Consider the following 19577-nt stretch of genomic DNA (forward strand, 5'->3'; position numbering starts at 1 on the left):
CACAGCCAACCTTTGAGCACTACTTGGGTGTTCGCTGCAGAGACTTCATTAACTCTAGCTTGTGTAAGTAGGTCAATATCACAGGAACTTGATAGAATTGTGTCTATGCGCCTGAAGCATCTCTCCAAACTGATGCTGCATCACACACCAACTGTGGCTTGTGATATTATCAAGAGGAAGTAGATTATCGCATATTGTTATTATAAACACCTGAATATGATATAGATCTAAAGTGCAATACCACACAGTATTGTGATTTTATCTGTGTTTAGAATGCGCCCTCATATGGTCCCGAAACATCAATTTCGGGGCTTTTCTTTTTTATAAACATCAGAGATATGTGTATTCTCAATGCATCATCTGTCTCAGCATTATTTGGAAAACGCTGCATAAAGGAGGATTGATGTAGTGTTTAACAGCAGAGTTACGTTCCAGTAAAAAACGCACCCTAAGCGGATGTGTGCCTTGAACCGAGGGGTTGGTGACAGATGTTGCACAGTCAAAAAATCGAGTCAGCTTCCATCAAACACTGTGATTCAAACTACAGATAAAAGGCGCTTTGATTCCAAGCAGGAGGCGCATGAGGCGGGAAAACGTGACGAGAGATAGAGAGAGAGAGATAATAAAGTTAAAGCATGGAATCGCTGACCCACTGACCAAGCTCTCCCTCACCATCACCGCAGGCGGCATCAACACAGAAGCGTCCGTGAGAGCGGGGAAGCGGCGGGAGGAGGGCTCGGCTATCTCACGCGCCGCACGCGGCTCTGCAAAGGAAGCCACGTGAGGAGGCTTTTGACGGAGCTTTCACTGGGAAGACTTGAAGCTGCAGCTCCAGCTAGGAGCCAGAGCTTCTACAGTCCGCCAGGGGCTTATAATTAAAGAGGCGAATTAAATAGAGCAGCATGCTGTGCGGGGGTGGTGATGGTGGTGGTGGTGGTGGTGGAGGGGGGTCTGACTGAGTACCAGCAGCGGGAGCAGCACCGCCTGCACTGTCAGTCAGGCGCTGCACATAGTTTAGAAACACATTTCCCCCTGTTATGCATAATTAGTTTTGAGTGTGGATTTTATGACTTATTTTAGCATCCTCCAATCTATTCTGATAAGCGAATGATTGAGCATAAGTGTTTTTATGGTTGACTTTATGGAGCTAGTTGCATTGTTTGCAAAACCTGCCCCCCATGGTGAGGGTCATATGAATATTTTGTACATTATTTAAAAACTGGAACCAGAACTGATGGTTTATGATAGATGATCAGAAATAGCTCTAAATTTAACTTCTGACTCTTTTAATTGGGTTCAGAACAATGCAGAAATCCTCCACTAGGGGAGTGATGGAGGGAGAATTAGTATGAGAGCTCACAATGCAGGAAGCTATGAGGGAATCCACAATTTGCATCATTTGCCAGCTAATTGTATTCCAGTTATGGTACAACTGAGCAAGTGAATACTGTAAAAAGACTAAGCACTAAGATAACTGACCCTCATAGTTTGCCCGTCATCTGAATGTTGAGGAATGCATTTGCTGACATTTAGATTCACTTTTTGAAGTTTGCATATTTGCAGAGTTACTTCAAACCCAATTTGTGTTTTTCTCCCCACTAAGATTCAAATCTATTCTCCACTGTTTTGTTGTATGTTTGTGGGTTTTAAGGATGTAAGAGACATGAATTTAAAAATATTAATCATATAAGTAATCTTTGGAATTCCCATCCAATCATGTAAAGTGGGGGCTCTGTCAACACAACACACTCACACACAATCCCATTTCATATACTGCACTTAATGAGACCCAGCCCATCACTCTATCGCCATATTTTTCCAGTTTATGATGAAATTTATGGGCTTTGTTTAGACATCTACATCAAACTCATGAGTGAAATAAAGCCATGCACATTCCAGCATCAAAGCTCACTGAGATCATAAGAGGGAGAACAATCACCAAGGACCCTTTGCAAGTTAAAGGTGCACTGTAATTTAAGTAAAACAAGCACTTTGCATAACAACTGTATATGTATATAAGCCTATAACACCAGACATCAATAAAACACAATCAGAAAAGCCCAACATACTGGATCTTTATCACTTTAAGTACTATTTGTGCTGCCTACTGTAGCTGCCTTGCGTGTCCCTTTAAAAGCACTGACCCACTTTATCAGCACAGATAGAAAGTCATAACCCGGTGAGTGGGTTTAGTGTTGCCCTCAGATCACAGTAACATGTTGACGGACCACAGGGTGCGACCATCACCTGTGCTGGAACGTGACTGTGGCGGTTGTAAATGATTCACCGTCAATTAAGAGCGGAAGCAGGACGCATGTGCACCTTTGGCTGACCTCGAGCAGACGCTGACTAATACCACTTAACGTGGAAATCGGTTGTCAACTTTTATACAGCAGGCACTCAAGTGATGGCCTTGATAACTAACAAATACGCCTTTGACGCCAAAGTTTCCTTTTCCACCCGTGAGATGATAACAAGTTAGAAAGTGCTGGCTCTGATATATTGTAATTACAGTGACAACCAGTGTACTGTAGCTCCACGTGAGTTTGTTTTCATCAGGAGAAGCAGGAAGTGGTCAGCCGCACTACGACCATATGGCGTGAGCCGCAGTGCTGGCGTTGTGATTTGACATTTGAACGCAGCACAGCAACTCTGACAAGTTTTCCCGAATTCTCAGTTTCTCTTAAACTGATATTAAAACATGGTGAAGTGATATTTTTGTCTGAAGATCGATGCCGTGCATGAGCACATATCTGTTATTAAATTATATCCCATTAAACCATAAATCATGTGAACTTGTGGGTGTAACAATAACATTCTGTGCTCCCTTTCATGCATGTGATAAGAACTTACACAAAGTTAGAACAAACTAATTCCAAATATGCACAAGACAAAATACAGCTCGAAGTTGTGTTGATAATCAGCTGATTTGTATATGACAGAAATGCAGATATATGTTTCCATTCATTGAAAAACTAATATATTTAAATGAATTCCAAACTGTATTTAACGATTAATGTGAATCATAGAAGCACTTCCCAAATGATTGACAACTGCATGAATGAACACGCTCAATATGACTGTAATAGTCAGAATTGTTATCGTGGAGTGGTTGCTGCGTGTTAAAAATAAAGTAAAAGTTAAACTTACCACCAGGGCTGTGATCCATTCTTGATTGACTGATGTCGATAACTTGAAGCAGACTTGCACTTGTAGTAAACGTCCGTGAATGTCACTAGACTGGAGCAAAAGACTTTTGCAGATAGTTGAAAAAATGGAGAAGCGCTGCGTAAAACACCTGCTCCATAGAGCACAAAAATGAGAAGTAATGATGGAGAGGTGTCAAGTGCGCGTAAAATTGTTCTCCAAGAAAACTGCAGGCAGGTGTCTCTTTCACTGGAGAGGTTGAGCTTGAGAGGCTGGTCTCAAAGATGCCTGGATACCTTCTGCGTTCTGGATACTGTGCCTCTACTGCGTTAGAGCGAGTGTGATGCTGCACGAGCGAAGATTAAAAGATTCTGATGAATTCCAAGAAAGTAGAGTCAGCATATCCGTGAGTGTCAGGCATGACATACACACCCACTGATACAAACACCCACTTCTATCACGTTTGCAGGTGAGTAGGAAATGTGACCGCCTTTCCGCTCGCTCAACTTGTGTTGTGTCTGTTTGTGTGGGATTTGGCGCACTCTTTGTATCTCGCGGAGTCTATTCTCTCCCTCTCTCTCCTTCACGCTTTGTGCATTCTCATTGGCGGGGATCTGGAGCTGAGGGGATTTTGATGCGATTATTCGACCGTGGTATGCGTTCAGTAAAGCCACGCTACATGTGCGCTCTGCATGTGCCGGGGAAAGCGCTGCCCTACTGATACACATTTTATGCAAAATACGAGGCGCGTGGGACGGAGGGATGGAGAGATTGGAAGATGGAGCACATGGACAATAGGCGTGGCTCACCGTGACTGCTAGCTCACTGACAGGCAGCTATCCAAACGGATGGTAAACACTGAGACATGCCAAACACTGACATGCCAAACAACAAGCGAGTGCCAAGGTTAAAGCCCATGTGCCAAAGAAAACTGTAGATGCGCAACTGGAAATCTGACACGCAACAACATGCTGCTGCAGCCAGGTGTATTTAAATACCTAACTTTGGCTTTGAAACCAATTGCTTAATGATGTTATTCCTATGCATGATTATGTCTGAAAATTGGAGTGGAACTCCCGCTTCAAACAAAACCAAAGACCCAACCAACAAATTCAGGGAAGGATGTCAGTTTTTTGTATTTCTTTTTATCTCACTCCCAATTTCACAACGTTTTGCGGAACAAGAAGTTCCCTTACATTTAGTCAGCAAAAAAAACTATCTGCAGCCTACTGTACTTGTATTACCCCGAGCATGCAGCACAAACTGTACATAGCTTGTGGACAGCGCCACCCAGTGCCAATCTATGGCACTCTATCTTTCCATCTCTCTGCTCCCCTATCTATCTTCAAAAACATTTTTTTTTACATAAATAAAATTTTGTTTTACATTCTTACATCAAGATAGTTAAGCTTTCTTTAATTTGATACATAATATATAATTGCCCAAATGATAGACTTTTACAAAGGAAGATGCATAATATTCAGAATAGTGGTTGTATATAGCAATAGCAATAGCAATTTTATTAATGAAGCACATTTCATTACAAGTAAGCTCAATGTGTGTACATGGAAAATTAAAAACATAAATATATTTAAAAAAAACAATATATACACCCAACAGACATCAACCACAGTATACAGCAAACAGACACATGCAGCCAGTCACAACACTCATTAAATCATTCATATGCTTCAGAAAATATATTTTGAGTTTTCTTTTTAAAAGTAGAGACAGTTTTGATGGACCTTTGAAGGACCACAGTAGCTGAAGGCCCTTTCACCAGACTTTGAGTGTACTTAAAAGTCTTCCACCCGCTTACACTGTGAGCAAGTCAGAATTGTACTGGGGTGCTGAACCGTTGAATTTTTTATGGACTAATAATAGGATTTTGAAAATAACTAGGGCCCGAGCACCAATGGTGGCGGAGGCCCTATTGTAACCCTAAAGGCTGATTTATACTTCTGCGTTGAATCAACGGCGTACCCTACGCCGGGGGTCCACGTAGCTCCCGTACCTACGCCGAGGCCTACGCACGTAGCTGACGTGCACCTCCTCCAAAATGTGACTACGCGTAGAGCCGACGCGGCCGCAAGCTCTGTGATTGGTCCGCTCGACGGCTTTGTCTTTCCCGCATTCACAGCACTTCCGGGATCCCGGACATCGGCCACACATCGGCCGTGTATTTCATCTCCTCCTCTCTATTCTTCATGTAATCATGTCTGTATGATAAACAGCAACATGTATCAGCTGTAGATTAACATAACACGCTCTGAATCGATGTGGAAAAGTAAACAGAGATCGTAGCAGGACCGGAAGCAGGCGACCGGCTATCAGAGAGACCACACTGCCCTCAAGCGTTTCGGAGGAGAATTGCTGCGCGACACGGACACATCGACGCACAAGTATGTGGGGCTCATGTCCGCGTCAGCCCCTGCTGCGTAGGGGCGACGCAGAAGTATAAATCAGCCTTAAAGGCTGATTTATACTTCTGCGTTGAATCAACGGCGTACCCTACGCCGGGGGTCCGCGTAGCTCCCGTACCTACACCGAGGCCTACGCACGTAGCTGACGTACACCTCCTCCAAAATGTAACCCCCCGTAGAGCCGACGCGTACCGCAAGCCCTGTGATTGGTCTGCTCGGCGGCTTTCTCTTTCCCACATTTACAACACTTCCGGGATCCCGGACATCGGCCGCGCATCGGCCGTGTATTTCATGTCCTCCTCTCTATTCTTCATGTAATCATGTCTGTATGATAAAAAGCAACATGTGACAGCTGTAGATTAACATAACACGCTCTGAATCGCTGTGGAAAAGTAAACAGGGATCGTAGCGGGCGGGAAGCAGGCGACCGGCTATCAGAGAGACCACACTGCCCTCAAGCGTTTCGGCAGAGAATTGCTGCGCCACACGGACACACCGACGCACAAGTATGTGGTGCTCATGTCCGCGTCAGCCCCTGCTGCGTAGGGGCGACGCAGAAGTATAAATCAGCCTTAAGGATTGTTCTTTCTTCCGCCACTTTTTGGACCCCTGAACGAGAATGAAAGCGCTGATAGTTTTGCACACTCATCGGGCCTGGTGAAAATTGCAAGTAATTATAGGTCTCGCAAAAAAATTCTCAGTAGCACCCCCTAGAGGTAAAAAAAAACACCCTACGCATAGAGTTTTTTTGAGCTACATGCATGCAAAGTTCTACGCATATTCACGGCATTAGGACGCACAAAAAAGTCTCTTGCACCCATATTCGAAACTCAACAGGAAGAGCACCACCTAGCTTTAAACATGAAAAATGGGGCCAAAATGGGTCCGTGCAAGGGTGCATACTTTTGCTAATTCTCCTAGGGCTTTTCTCGGATTCAGTCCAAACTAGGCACATTCTATAGTAAACCCATTGACGATTAATACAAAGTAAAGGCATTACGTTCAGACGAAAATTGTGGGCGTGTCAGACTTTGGGGCGAGGCATAAAAAAAAATGTCGAAAAATTGATTTTTGTGACTTTAAAATGCACATAATCTCACCTCATCCAATACACTCATCAGTCCTGGGGAAAATTGCGACATTTTATGGGTGTCGCAAAAAAAGTCAAAAAAATGTGCTCACTACCGACCCCTACAGTTTTCAAAAACCCCTCCCCATAGTGGTTATTTAGAGCTACATGCTTGAAAATCTTTACACATATTCATGCCATCAGGACGCACAAAAAAGCCTCTTGAACCCATATCCCAAACTCAACAGGAAGAGCGCCAACTAGCTTTGAACATGAAAAATGGCGTCCAAATAAGGGTGCATACTTTTGTTATCTTCTCTGAGGGCTTTTCTCTGATTCAGTCCAAACCAAGGGCAACCTATAGTAGACACATTGACGAGAAAAAATTATCAGAACAAATTTTGTTCAGACTAAAATTGTGGGCGTGGCAGGCGTTCAGCCGGTGCAACAAACGCACATACAGCTTTGAATGTGAAGAATGACGCCCAAATAAGGGATCATATTTTTGAGAGCTCCTCCTAGGGTTTTTCTCCAATTCAGTTCAAACAAGACACATTCTATAGCAGACATATTGACGATTAAATTATTGTTAAAGGAATTCTGTTCAGACAAAAATTGTGGGCGTGGCAGGCGTTGAGGCGGGGCATCAAACGCACATACAGCTCTGAATGTGAAGAATGAAGCCTGAATAAGGGTGCGTACTTTTGAGAGCTCCTCCTAGGGTTTTTCTCCGATTTGAGTCCAAACAAGGCACATTCTATAACAGACATATTGACGATTAAAGATAATTAAAGGCATTTCATTCAGACTAAAATTGTGGGCATGGCAGGCGTTCAGTTGGTGCATCAAGATGCAAAAGAGAAACAAGCCCTGCAGAACTCATTCAAATATGCAAGGAAGGAGATCCAGCGGCAAAAATCGGTTGTGATGAGTCAAGCTGCACATCTGAAAATAAAGGACAACACCATCAAGAAGTTACAGGAAAAATTACAAAACAAAATGGAGGAAACTAAAATGCTTGTCCAAGCATTTGCCAAAGGAAGTAAGTACTTTCATTATCCTTGTTAAAAGAACAATTCATGTAGTTACTAATTAATGCTTAAACGATACATGAACAAACATTGGTATTATCAAACTATCCCGACGACTTGAACAAAGCAGTGTGACAACACAACAACAACAACAACACAATTGAACAAACAATGCACACTTTTCCATGCAAAACATCATTGCCTAATGTATCTTTCTAAGTTTCAACTCTTCAGTGGATGCAGACTGGATAGATGACAAAGAAGGACAAGCAGGTCCATCTTACAGTGCAGATGGTACTTTCCTACAAATTTCATTCATTTACCAAATCTTGATCAAGTGATTCTAGTGTTTCTTATCACACATTATAATATACAATTTATACTGATAATATGTCTATTTGCTTTTCCCACAGACAAGCTCACTCATCATGAGGCCACCTGATCAGATGCCAGCACCTTGCTGATGAACCACTTGTGTATAAGCTGTTTCTTCATTTTTGGTAAAACATATTATTTCTTGGACATGTAAATTACTGTTATTAATGTGTTATATTGTTTTTTTGGGCTACATTTTTTTATATATTTAAAATGCTCTTATTTGTATTTCATTTGAGTTCTTCTTAAAATTGGTAATAAATGTCTGTTTTTGTTTCATATCATCTCTGACTGAAACATATTAATACATAAATATGAACACTATAAGGTTCACATCACTGCTATCCAAAGTAACACTAAGAACAACGCTCATTGTTACACATGTCACATGTATTTCACATTCTATTGACCAGGACAGTAAAAAGAACCTTCCAAACACTAACATCAAATTGCCGAAACACTTCTCCAAATAACTTTGCATTCAACATAAACCAAAAAAATGTTTTTTTTAAGACTTTCAAATGCCCAAATCTCCAAAAAACATCAGGCAGTGGCCAGACCAGGCGATGCTGACTTTCAGGCAGTGCATCAACGCAAATAGAGATTTCAATGTAAAAATTTCAAAATGATTAAAGGAATTCTGTTCTTACTAAAATTGTGGGCGTGGCACACTGTCAAGTTTGGAGGTTTTCTTGGCAATCTGCCAAAAACTTGGAACATTTGCGCCACCTAAGCTAGTATATACTCTCAGATCTGGCTTTCACATCATGCAGGGACTTGTATCAGACAGCAGTTTACATGTGACGTCGGCTCGCGTAGGCGGCGGCTGCAGGTGTGCGAGGGCCCATTCATCACCGCTTGCGGCTTTAATTCTGTATTGAACAGGGAGCTAATGGAGTGTTTTGAGAACCGGGGTGATATGATCAAATTTCTTGTATGTGTTAGGCTTCGATCTGCTGTGTTCTGGATGAGTTGGAGCCGTCCTATGGTTTGTTTGGATAGACCTGTGTACAGTGCGTTGCAATAATCTAACCGGGTTGATATGAATGCATGGACTCATTTTTCGAAGTCAGTTTGTGATATGAATGATCAGAGTTTGGAGATGTTTTTTAAATGGTAAAATTATGTTCTTGTTATACTGGTGATGTGGTATTCAAAGTTAAGTTCAGAATCTAATGTTACACCAAGATTTCTGACTTGCTCACAGTGTTTTAAAGAAATTGAACTCAGGTGTGATTGGATTTTTTCCCTCTGGGTTTTTTGTGCTGACGACAAGTATTTCTGTTTTTTCTGAGTTTAGTTTTAAAAAGTTTGAAGATATCTAACCGTTGCTATCCTCTATTCAGTTCAACAGTTGGTTGGCAGGACTGAGATCGTTGGATGAGAGGGAGATATATAACTGTGTATCATCAGCGTAGGAATGGTAGGAAATGTTGTGTTTTTTAATGACTGTACTAAGTGGGAGCATGTATAAATTAAAGAGGAGGGGGCCAAGGACTGACCCTTGTGGAACTCCTGAGGTAACTTGTAACACAGCAGATTTAAAAATTTAAAAATTCTGAATGTTTTGGTTTAATCTGTTGAGTCATTTAAGATTTTTTTTACGTTAAGATAATAAAATGTTTAAAATGTGAATAAAAATTTTAGGCCATCAAAACCTGATTAGGTCTGTCATCTATCTTGTTATTCATCAATATATTAACTCGTTAACTCAGAATTGTTCCATTAATTGTCTTTCTTATACTTACTACTTTTTTTTTTAACTCTTTTTTTTGTAATTGGACAGCAGTTTGTTATACAGAGTATTGGCACATAAAAGAGAGAATTGTCTTCATTTCTTCTGCAGTCCTCAGTTTTTTAAAGATTATTAGAACTAAATACAACCTGGGGGAGACAATATCTATACATTAGAGTGAGCCAGAAGCATTTAACGTAGAGATTAGTGACAGAAAATGGATCACAAAAAAACCCCAAAACAATCATGCATGTTGCTTTGATAAGACAGCATCACAGGGCCCTTGAATGTAATCTTTCCAAAGTAACACAAATTTCAATTAATTCAAGAAAACAAATACACTTTCTATTAGGTGAGTTAAGTAATACAAACATGAGACAAATTTGTAATGCATCTTTACAAAAACATACCCTCCCTACTTTCCTAACTTATAAATAAATATTCTGGTTTTTATTTTTATTTTTTTTAAACTTTCTCTTTTTTTCTTTACATCATTGTTTTAAATATTACTCCCTCTTATTCATCTTTTTTTGTTTTGTATGTAGATATTCTGTTCTACATTGATACTTAGTCTTTTTGTTGATTGTTTTCTTTGGAGGGCCACTCGACAAGCCTGTGAGGGTTTTTTTTCTGCTCCTCCTGCACGCAACATCTTAGTGGTTAGTTTTATAATTGAATGTACCTATTATATCTTGGCTCGTGTTATTGAACAGCAGTTTTGTTTTGTTCTTTTATATGTGCAATAAATAAATAAATAATATTTTATGAAACTCTATCCAGAAGGGTCTTAACGCTAGGCATTCCCTTAATAAATGCCAGTGGTTTGCTTCCTGAAATCCAATACGTATTACTATTTTTTTAAAGACATTTATTCACATGTTATTATTTGATCTCGCATCTCTTCCCAATTGCCACAAGCTGCACTCTTCTCTTCGCTCACTAGGTGGAGTCAGAGGGTCACAGGTCTGAAACTCCCATCAACGCCCTGAGCTGCCGGCGGGACTCAGAGACGGAATGGCAACAAACGAAGGTACTCAGAGTAATGACTGAATTATATTTTAAGCATTTGAGACCACTTGGCTTGATATCCACACGCCTTTGTGCTTTAACAGGCGAAATTCCTGAAGAAGAAACTCCATGACATTGTTTGATCTTCTTCACAGAGAACTTCGTCGTGAGCGCGCCTGACATCCACTATTTACGCATCAAACTTCGGTGGGAACGTGCTCGCTGTTGAAACCCACGGAATGGATACACGACTCCTCTAGACGAAGAAGAAGGTAGGACTGCTGTGTGCTCTACATACATTATCTCCTTCCGTGATTAATTGGAAGTGTCTAAGGATAAACGCAGACGAACTTAGCTGCGTCAGACGGGGTGTGTGTACTGTATGTGACTTTGTGAGAACACGTTATGGCAGGGAGGGCACTAGATAATTACAGGCTGCTCGAACGGTTTTGGGGACTTAAGCAGAACAGAAGTCGCTGCCAACATACACACCTGCAAACCACTGCTCCGCCTGAGGCTGAAAAGACGGTCTTCATCACTGCCTGTCTGTTTCTCTTTCTGTATATCTGTCACTCATCCCCTAACCGTCCCCTCCCTCCCTCACACACCTCGTTGATTGTGTGCGTAATGTGGCTGCTGCCTGCTAGGTGTGTGTGGCTTTTTTCCGCGATGAACCTCCCAGTTTGTTTTAGATTAGTCTCCAGGATGGGTGATTAAGTTAAGGAAAGCAAAGCAAATGAGCAAAGAATGCAGAATATTTTCCAGTATTAAGTAGACTGTTTGGAGTTAGCCTCATGATCAGCAGAGAGCCCCCCCCCCCCCCCCCCCCCCCCCATCTTCTCTGAAGAAAGAAAGCAGAAGCAGACCTGCATTTAATCTCAACCTACTAAACATATAGCTGTTACATACATATTTATATACCAACCAGTCATGCCAAAAAGCAGTTATGTTTCCTGCTTAGTATTTAGTGCCCAACTTTCTCACAAGGGCAGTTTTATGTGCAGGGAAGGAGGCATGGAAAAGAAGACCTTTCCTTTTGAGCTCACAGATTTGCAGTAATTACAGAATCACTTCCATATGTGGCTCTCTGGCTGCCTTCTTGCTGCCCCCACCACCCCTCTCTTCCCTCTCTTTTCCCTTTTTCATTTGCATTCTCCCCTATTCCTCATTTTTTCTGCTTTTTTATTTTTTGGCTCCCCTTACGCGCTCTGAGCATTCTTCTTTGTAAAAACCACAGCTTAAACAAGTTTATGATAATCAGAACATCCTGGCACTTTTGGCAAACAGCTTCACTTTTTGGTGATTCAATTAGATCTCGCTTGCCAAGTAAAAGAGAGAGAGAGTGAGTGAGTGAGCTTGTGAAGAAAAGAGACATGGATAGGAGAGGGGAAATGTTGAAGAATAATACGGAAATATGAAAAAGAGAGAAGGCGCAAGAATGGGAGCTTGGTGAAGAATTGGCGAGGCAGGAGTGGAGCGTGAAGGAGGGAGAGGTGGAACAGAAAATGAGGCAAAGAAAGAGAGAGAGAGAGAGAGAGAAGGAAGGCTGGAGTAATGCTTTTTGACAGAGGTGGGTTCAAGATGGGTTCATGGTGACATCATGGTGATTTTTGAGGAAAAGTATAGACAGGAGAGCCGTTCACCTTTCATTGGACACACATGCCGGGGACTAGGCCGGGCTAGGCGCTCATATGCTGGCACACATGCTGGTAGCTGTGCGACAGCCTCTGAATGCACCCCAAAATATGCACACACACATACACATACACACACACACACAAAAAAATCCTCTTTTATTTTCTCTGCGTCTGTTTTTCCCTTAGCTTCGCCCTGCAGTAAAAAAGCTTTTGGCCCTTCTCTCCCTCTCTCTCTCTCCCTCTCTTTCTCTCTCTTGCTCATTTGTTTTTGTTTGAGAGCACAAAGTGGCGTGTGCCCTTCAGTCCCTAACACATACATTTCTCCTTTGCCATGAGTAACTCATTTTCCTGCGCGTACTACTCCTCTGTGTATGTTTTTACTTCAAGGCGGTTGGACTCTAAATGAGCACAGTTTGCCAGGCGGGATGAATGAGCGCCTTCATTTCACAGGATGTGTGTTTAAGTCTGTAACCAAGAAAGCACAAGCAAGTGTATATTTGTGTGTTGTGTGTTGTGCGTATGTGTGTGTGTGTGTGTGTGTGTGTGTGTGTGTGTGTGTGTGTGTGTGTGTGTGTGTGTGTGTGTGTGTGTGTGTGTGTGTATAGAAGACTGCGTGTTCCCTGCCTGTCTCAGTGTGGCAGCTAACTTTGCATGACATCAATCTGAATGTAGGGAAATAGTGATCTCATTACAGGCATCTTGTTACTGATAAAACCTGCCGCCACAGGCACCCGCTCCCCACACCCCTTCTCACCTCGCCACCACCAATCCCATCAACCCCCTCTCCCTTCACAATCTCCATCCCTCTCTCCATCTTTTCTTCCCTTTCTTTTTTTTCTATTTCACACCCCTTACTCTCACATTCGGTGTACCATGGGCCCTCTCGCCTCCTTTTTCCTCCCCCCTCTCTTTAACCCCTCTAACCTCACTTCCTCCCTCCCTTGCTCTCCTCATCATCCCTCTCTTTTCGTCCTTCCTCTCTGCCTTTTTATGCTATTCCTCTGCCAACCCAGCCCCAGGCCTCTCCTCCGTAGCTCCGTGAATGCAAATATGTCGAATCCAAAGTGGAAACACACGACCGAGTACGATGATTCCATGAATATTTCATATCTTCATAAACACACCCAGAGAAGCTGCAGAGCTCGGTGCCTTGACAATGCCTGTGTTTGCCTTGTGAGGAACATCAGCCTCAGTGCGTTTCGACTTTTTTGTCAGAGCACACTGTGTTAGGATTGATGTCAGGGCAGCGCGTTATGATGTCACAGGCTGAAGTTAATGATACGAGAACGAAGAGGGGGTGAGAGGCCGTGTTTCCAGCGGTGCCCTGAGAGAGAGATAGCACCCTGATCTATCTTCATTATCCCCCCACTCTGCAGCCTCCCAGACACAATGATCATAAATCTCTGCCTGGAGCACACTTCCCTGACACTGAAACACAAACAGTAGTAACCTCTGACCTTCTTGCTGCTACTGCCTAAGCATACCCATCCAGACACACACGCACACACACATGCACACACACACACACGTACACATTCAAAAGTGCATGTGCGCAAATCCTAAATGCACCCCCTGATCAACCTCACTGCCATATTTTAATAAAGAGCACAGCATGCCCTGTGCATTGCAACACACACACAACTCCCATCATGCACCTGACTGCACACTCTGAAACAAATGCATAGTCTCAGTCAACCTGATGGCATCACACTTTAAAATCAAGCGCTCAACTTCTTATCCCTCTAATGGGAAACATTGAGTACGTTTTTTTTTGCAGCGTCCCATGGCCGTGTTTACCTACATGTTTCATTCTACACAATTGGTGATTTAGTAGTGCTATGCAAACATTTAAAGGATTTCTGTTAGCTGTAGTGGCTTCATAAGCAACACATAAATCAAATGTAAACGAGATAAGGATCAGCTGAAGTGCTCTTTGCAGTGGGGCTTAGATCTGAGCTTCCTGAATATAAGGTTTCTGCAAAAAAAAAAAAAAAAAGGCAACAGCGCCTCTCACTGCTTAGCCATTCATTCACCCTGATTACGTACAAGCAAATGCATATGGAAAAATGTATGAAAGGACATTTCAGAAGGCTTCTGTACACCATATGTGGCTGTAAAGATCAGAAGCACAAGGCAAAAATAGCAGAGAGGCTGAGCAAAAGTTTCTTTTTTATTTATTATGGCTTGACTTTATCCTGGAGGATATTGGGGTCATTGTATTCAGGGATAAGATCTCCGCTTGTATCCGTCCGGTCACTGTGATTTACAAACAAAATAGAGCATAGTTATAGCAAGTCTTACAGGTACCAGGGAAGACTTAGATAAAAGTCCTGCATGCTACATTTGTTGGCATTTCTTCTGCAGACTGTAATATTTGGCAGAATGTGAAGTGATGCATGGCCAATATGCCTAAAGGGCTTCACGTTAGAGGAAGTTTTAGGATAAATAGTGCATGAATAGGTTTGTTATTTAGAAGATGCTTCCTGCACGTATTTATTAAAGAAATGAATTGGACTTAATGTGTCCAAGCATGCATGAACATACAGAACTTCCTTTTTTTTCGAATTTTCAGAAAGCGTAGTTTATCTCTCCTGCAGAGGTAAAAGTGCCCGTTGAAGTGCCAGTTAAGGTGTGCCTTCTCCTCCCAGTTTTGAGGTCTGAGGTGCTCCCCATAACCAAAACAACTTGAGAAACATTGCATTCAGAAAAACAGGGCACACGCCCAGAACCACAAACACATAAACACAGATCTGAAACATATGATCTCATATGGAGAGAGAGGGGCACGCTCAAGGGCACACCCGAATCTGTCGCTGCTGCTGCCGCTGCTGCACAGCTCTGCCATCTCACACAGGACTTCCCTAATGCTCATGTGCCACACTAGTTTCACAAGAGGTTTAGAAAGAGAAATCTGCAGGGTTTTTTTTTAAACCTCCTAATAATCGTTACGTAAATATTCCTAGCTGCATAATGTTTGGCAGGATGTTGACGGATTTTGTGTATCCTAAAAAATGTCCAGCATCGCTTTCCAATCCTGGTTTCATTTATCCTCAGTATGAATGTTTTTATTTTCCTCTAACTTGTTTCATCAGGGTCCTGACACATGCCTTCTTTTTTAATATCCTTGCAATAGAAGCAGCATCTGCGATGATAGTTTTAGTCAGGATTTACTATCACTACTCACAGAAGATTGTCACAGACACATTACAAGCAATAAAACACAATGCCAAACACAAACATGAGTTACACAAAGGCAGCACCTTCACTGCCAGTACAAAGCAGACACATGGGGTAAAAGTCCTGTAGAGTTAGTCTCTGAGTGGATCACAACAATGAGGTAAATCTACCAAGACTTTCTCAAAGTGCACCTATCTGCTTTCCATTTCAACATCATCTGTGCCAAATGAAACATTGTATTCTGTTTTGTTGAGGACACTCGAACATCCTCTCCTATTAAACCCTCGAATTATTGATCAAAACCGAATGTGGTGAGATCACGACATGGCCCGCTTTTCAACATGCACAAGCAGTTTGTAGGTAAACTGACCCTTTAGCCAAGAAGACAAGACGAGAAAAAAGAATTTGCCCAAGAGACAAAGAAGGAGAGGGAATTAAAAACAGAAACTTAAGCTCTCTGGGCCTTTTCCTTCCCTCCAGGCATTTTGTGGCTGGTGAAAAATGTGCTGTATATTTGAAGTGTTGGGTCACGTGACAAGGAAGGCTTATGAATCAGAGAGTATAATTATTTCTTAGTGAGCGAGAAGAGAGTGAGTGTGCGTCTATGTTTGGGGAGTGGAAGAGTGATTTTAAGAGGTAGAGACTGCGAGAGAAGGGAGGAGGATGAGGAGGAGGAGGAGAGAGAGTGGAAGAGGGGGAGTGAGGGAGCGAGAGAGAGAGAGAGAGGAGGAGAGCGAGGAGAGAGGAGAGAGAGAGAGAGAGGCTCACTGCTACTCTGTCTTTGCTGTCAGTAGGACTCTGATGAACAAACACATCTTTTTTGCTTTTCCCCGGCTAGCTCCGCTCATCAGACGGCTTCGTCAGGATCTTCACTCGTCCGTCTGCTTGATCGACACCACAGCAGGTGAGTCCTTTTACTGAAAACCTTCACACTGATCAACTTTAGTCCCTGTTTGTCCTCCTTTTTCCAGTCTTCCTCAGTTAACAAAGAGAGAAAGACAGAGGCTGCATTTTTTGGGAATGGGTTGACACTTTTAATTGAAGACAGAAACTGAGTGTGCAACACACTTGAGATGCTTTGCGACAATTAATCATTGTTTCCCCGAAATCTGAGCAGATTTTCATCTGTAAACACTAAGACATCCTAACACACATGTTTGTTTGCATGCAGTGTTTTAGTTACTTGGTTTGTTTCTACTTTATTAGCCTGAGACTGACACTGAGTTTATATGCAAACATACTTGAGCTGTGTTTGTGCCTGCATGGCTCTGTGTGCACATGTGTGCCTATTAGCGAGTGTTACCCAGTGCCTGTGGAGCTCTTTATTATTAGCATATGTGTGTGTGTGTTTTTGTGTGTGTACACGGTCGCATGTGTTTGATGTGTATTCACCAGAAGAGTCACCAGTCCTTGACCTGTTTTTTTTATAACCAACATATGAACACTTGGAAAAGAGCAGCATTGTTTTCCACCTTTTAAAACAGCACAGGCTGATTCCTGTGGAGTGAGGTGTGTCTGAAAACTCGGCTCTGAGTTTACAAGAAAGTTTATTCATCGTGTTCCCATAGTTAGCAGTGTGTCACTTAAGATTATTTATTGATGCTGGCGTTTGTGCAAGGTTAACAGGTTCCACTTGTTACAGCCATGTGTAACACAGTGTGTTCAATGCGGTGTGATTTCAATATCAGATGAAGATTTCAAGGGCCTGATGTCAGAGCAGAGCTTTTGTTTTATTGCTCCAGCACTGACTGGTCTGTAGGTAAACCTCTGCAGCTGGACTGGCTTGGCTTTTGCACCTGCTGTGTTTCCCCCTGGTGGACCTGACATAAGTGCGAGGGACAGTGTGATTCAAAGTGAAATGAAAGAAAAAAAACACCCAGACAGCTGAATGAGCGATTCTTGCTTGAAGGCCAGTGATATCTGTGTCGGCCCCTCTGCTGTCATCTGCTCCATCGGTTTGACTTTTGAGTTGGTGACATCTGGAGTGGAGGAAACAGAGCAGAGCAATATCACCAGCTAGCCCCGTCCACAGCACCACCCGTGGGTCTTTTTTTTTTTAAATCAAGGACAGGCTGTCCACACAGAGCAGCTTTACCTTCTTTGTGTTCAGGCTCAGCGTTCTGCTAGTCTTCAGTGACAGTTTGGAATCAATTATTATTGTGCGTGCTGTTATACACTCCAGATGTGTTGTTAGTCATGATCCCTGCACTTGTGATCACAAGTTTGTTAGCTTTGTTGTCCTCACCACAAACATTTACCCCATTTCTTTGTGGTAAATATTTACCAATCAAGCATAAGACAAATATTGAAACTCTTTAATCAGCGTTCACATGCTGTTTCACGTATCCATACAGATGAGCTGAAAACACTGCCTACATCCACTGAAAGAAATACTTTTGAGTTTAACTCCAATAGAGCTGGACTCTCAGTGTAAATAAGAGAGTGAAACCTTCCAATCAAACAGGAGAAATGGCCATCACAATGACATCAGTCAATCTTTATGACTGCTGCTTCTTCAGTATGTATCAAGGCTTTTAAAAGGGTTTAAAAACCACAAAAACAAGTTTATTTTTTACACTCTGTTCAAAAGGACATAACAAAACAGAAAAACAATATATATTTCATGACTCTTTTCAGGTGTAGATAGATACAGTAAATCCTATGTTTAATGGAAAACACTAAATCAACAGTTGACCCATAAAAACTTATGTGTTGCAAAATCTGCCAACAGTCTTCCTTTGTGACATGACTTTGAGCAGTAAATCTGGGAGTTGTTGATACCTGTCTTTTCTGGAATTTCTATAGCAATTAAGGCCAAGTGGTAGGGAGGGGTTAGACAGGTGGTTTTAGGGGAATCAAGGGGCTCTCCGCTAACACACTATAATTAACAAGGAAACTATCTGCAAACTATTTCCTATGTCTATTTTTGCAGGTGTGCCGCGCTGATTGTGAGGATTTACATTTGCAGGCCGCGTCCAAGCTCTCATTAAAAGATCCTCTGGCACTAAAAGTCAAACTTGTGTGAGTGTGCATGTGTTGTTTTGGGCCTTGCGTGTGTGTGTTTGGGCCTGCATGTGTCTAAATGTTGCTTTGACTCCTGAGGCTAAAAAGCAGTGTTGGTGAAACCATCCATTATGCTTCTCTTCATACAGAGCAGGGATTGTTTTCTCTCAGAGTCGGGGAGGAGAAACACCTTTATGGCTCCACGTAAGAATCCTCTTAGTTTAAGGACGTGCTTCTTCCTTTTGTTCTATAGGACATAAAGGAAGAACACAACTTGACTTGTAGAATCCAGAGTAGCAGCCATCATACTGCTGCCATCTGGATCTTTTTCTCTTGCTTTATTTCCTGTCTCTCTGACTCACTATTTATTTCTCAAACTTTTTTCATTTCACCATCATCTGTCTTTGCCTTTTCCTGTTGTGGTGTGTTTTCTTGTTTTGCTGGGCCCACTGCTGAAGTCTCCATGTCGAGTACTCCAAAGAGCTCCACCACATCATGGAAACAGCGCTCTGTAAGGATGACTTCATCATGTCACAAAGTGCTTTATGTCTCACTCTGAGTGAGTTCTCACTCTTTCCATACTTCTCTCTTTCACCACTACGAGTCAACACAGGCTGTTTTTGGACATTTTGTCTAAACTTGGAGAAGAAAAGGGAGAAGAAAAAGGAGATTTAAGGTTCAATGTTTGATGATTTATCGATACCAACACAAGGATTGCACAATGCCACTCCCTAATGGCAGTCATGAAAAACAATACCCCTTTAAGTGACAAATGATTACACAGAGGTGCTACTTAGCATTGTTGCTGTAAGCAAATATGTGTTTGTGCGATGCCAAGAGAAGGCAGATGTCAAACAAGTTTGAGGCAGAGGAATGTGGGTTTGTTTGGAGACACTGAAGCGTCTGTCACTAGGTGTCTCTCTCAGAGCCATTAGCCCACTGCTTGTTGAAAGACTGGGACCTGTCAGCTCT

General features: G+C 42.2%; 1 protein-coding gene across 1 annotated transcript in view; it reads left to right on the forward strand.

The window, feature by feature from the left end:
• The window catches only part of LOC117821147 (retinoic acid receptor gamma-A-like), a 67171-nt gene that overhangs the window by 11232 nt on the left and 36362 nt on the right, over positions 1-19577 (forward strand). Inside the window, 3 exon segments of the mRNA XM_034695222.1 lie at positions 10724-10810; positions 10944-11060; positions 16441-16506. The gene's annotated coding sequence lies outside the window, so the exon portion shown is untranslated.

The sequence above is a fragment of the Notolabrus celidotus genome, chromosome 11 (genome assembly GCF_009762535.1).
Source record: "Notolabrus celidotus isolate fNotCel1 chromosome 11, fNotCel1.pri, whole genome shotgun sequence".
NCBI lineage: Eukaryota > Metazoa > Chordata > Actinopteri > Labriformes > Labridae > Notolabrus > Notolabrus celidotus.